Source organism: Melitaea cinxia, chromosome 4 (genome assembly GCF_905220565.1).
Source record: "Melitaea cinxia chromosome 4, ilMelCinx1.1, whole genome shotgun sequence".
Taxonomy (NCBI): domain Eukaryota; kingdom Metazoa; phylum Arthropoda; class Insecta; order Lepidoptera; family Nymphalidae; genus Melitaea; species Melitaea cinxia.
Window position 1 is genome coordinate 7,118,015 of NC_059397.1, and position 3,227 is coordinate 7,121,241.

The following is a 3,227-nucleotide window of genomic DNA, read 5'->3' on the forward strand; positions in this document are numbered from 1 at the left end:
CATATGAAGTATAATGCCAGCAAATCTACCGAAATCACGCAGATATTCATCGTGTTATTATTTTTTATTTATTTGTTCGTTATTAAAGTTTATGTAATTGACTTCATTGATTTATTACAACGTACAAACTTCTATTGTTGTTAGTCTTGCTAGTTTTTTTTAATTAGTTTTATAAAATTAGCTATGTTTGAATTACGGGATTTAAGTAGGGATTCACTTATTTTCTTGCAGAATCTAATTGGAGTTTTGTAAAGTAGTAAAGTTTTGTAAGTGATATAATAAAGATTATAGTATTTTAAACCGAAGAACAAAATAATTAAACAAGCATTCACGTTACAAAATAAGCAGCCCATGTGTGATTTCACAAACAAATTTAAAAGAAAAAACTGAATTCTAAATGTCAAAATTAAATTATCTAATAAGCAAATTTTAATTTATTTCTTTACGGTTTAGCCTTTACACCTTAGCGTTATGAAGGGGGTAAATAAACTGAACTGGGTTTAAAGTAATCAAATAAGTTTTAGTTGTTGTTACTTTATTTAAAAAAAAAAATATTGAATCATTTCTTTGTCTATGTAGTTTTCAATTCGATGAACTTTTCAGTTCAGTAACTTTGACTCGTGCTTTACCTTGTTCTAAGCAGTCAAACAGAAAATTGGTTAAAATATTAATGCGGTCTAATCTCAAGACGATGACTTGTTACTTAGAAGTCAATAAATTTGAATGTTACTGACACAAATTGACCAAATCCGCGGCAAAATGATCTAAAAGAAACTAGAAATAATTTCTGTGGTCGGAAATACCAGAACTAAATGTATTCGTTGGACAAAAAGAATAAATTGCAGATCTTTTTTAGACCTTGAGAAAATAAATTCTTGTAATTATGTTGCTAATTGAGAGCCACGTGTAGAACAATTTACTAAGTAAATTTTTGGAAATTATTTGTTATAAAATCGTATTGCCATGTACGATTTTTTTTTCAGATTGTTCTTAATTTTGTTGCGTGCAAAAAAGACACGTTACCCAGATCAAATTAGTAAATCTTATCACTGTATAAGTATAGTTAAATGGCATCTCGATATAAATTGAAGTTCATAGCCATTTAATAATAAGTAAAGAGCGCAGTGCGGTGCTACCTTTTAAAGGTATACATTAACAAATTGCTTACGGCCAGAAATTGTGATGTTATTTATTTAAAAAAATAGTTTATCGACTCGTTAGCTGTTGACAAATGCCTCTTGATTCAGTGATTATAACGTACTTTGTCGATGTAATAGTTCTGATTAGCTCTGTGGGAATATTTTACTTTTACACTTTCATTTTATATAATAAAGATTCAGGCAATTTAAAAATTTATCTTCATTGCTGTGTACTCAGTAAGACTTGCAATTTATATTACACAATATATTATATACAACCTTTAAAACATCGAGTACTTGTATAGAATACATCCTAAGACAACGACGCCCTAAATGTTTTATATAATTGCATGTGTATGGAAAAATACTTCCTGTTCGGTTAGCCCTGTATCTGATTTAGCTCTATAATCGATCATTTCATCGCGAACGGCAAATCGATACTCCCAGTAATGAGCACCTTAGAGAACGCCATCTTATAATGTACCAGAGTCCGTTACTGGTAAAGTGCATTTAGCAAATTTTGGTTAGCACTCTTAATGAGTACCGTGAAATAATTGAGCGGAACTAATGTTCGGGATTGCTAATACTGCTCAATTGTTGGTTATTATTCGGAAGCGTGTTTGACGCGATATTTAAGAGTAGGTACTTGTAATGATTGATTTTTTTTCAGTTTAAAATTGTATTCCTTCCTACTGTTCTTTATTTTCGTGTGTGTAGTTAGAAAACATTTTCATAAAATTATTGTATTCGATAAAGTATGTTTTTAATTATAGTCACTGGAACAAATATTCACTGTATTTGCTTTATAAATTGGAATCAACCTTTGAACTTCAATCATGTGTGGTCTTACACCAAGTATATTGCATATTAACCTCTGATCTTTGACTACCAAACACAACAATATGTAGTAGTATCAATTATTACCATGGAAGTAATTCACATGCATATAGCCTGCGTAATGAAGGTTCGGTGACAGAGGACCACCGGCATCGAGTGGTTTTTTCCCTGCCTTAACTTCATTAGAGCGAAACATTGAGTGACGTGAAATCCTACAGTATCGTTTGCGTAGCGTAGAAGAATAGATTAACCTTTTCAATTTGTACAGTATAAAAAGAACCTCTACTTATTTTTTTTTTACTACGTATAATATTTACAAATGTGATAACAATGTGAAGTTGACAAATGGTGACAATTGCTAAGTAAACGTATAAATAATAATATATCCTAAATCATATACATATATATGTATCGACATACAGTTTATAACGGTATTATATTCAAAGCTTTTTAATCACTTTCTATTAAGCCATTCTGAATATCGTTAAAAGGTTTTATAGGTTAATACAGTTGTCAATCATCTCGACAGGTATTATATTAAATGACAGAATTAAGTTATTGATATGTCGATGTAATGTAATCTAGAGCGTTATTATGATAGGTTAGTTCCATAGAGACATCATTATCACTCCCATCGATTGTACATAATTTCTTCCGTTTGTTGATAACTCAAATATTTACTGTCACTTCACCTGGTTCGGTCAATGAACTTATCTGTTACTTTTGATTTATTTATTGACTTTTAAGGCCCTTACTTGTAATTTTTAAACGATACTCATTGAATTAAAAAAGTGGTATGTATAATTGAAATAAATTTTTTAATAATTATTTTAAACGGGATATTTACCGTGTTTTTTATTTTCATTTTGCTGAGCTCGATATTTCGACATTACTACGAATGTTCACGAAATTGAGTCTCGTAAATATCCCGTTTTAAATAATTTTAGTAATAAAAATAACGTGTTAATTTAAAATCTACCTGGGTGACCGAGCTTAGCTTTATTTTTTAGCAAATCGTGATTTTTGGAAATCATATTTAAATACGAATTACATATTGATAAAATATGAATAATATTTTCCGATTTTACCGACATAATAATAAAAAATAGGAAGTGATTATTGAAATAAAAAAATCATGAGTGCAATTAGAAAAAAAGAAAAAAAAAAATCTATCTGGAGACATGGAAATTTGAATCATGGTCTTCTCGGTCGACCCGAATGACCGATTTTCCCACCTGAGCTATTACAACA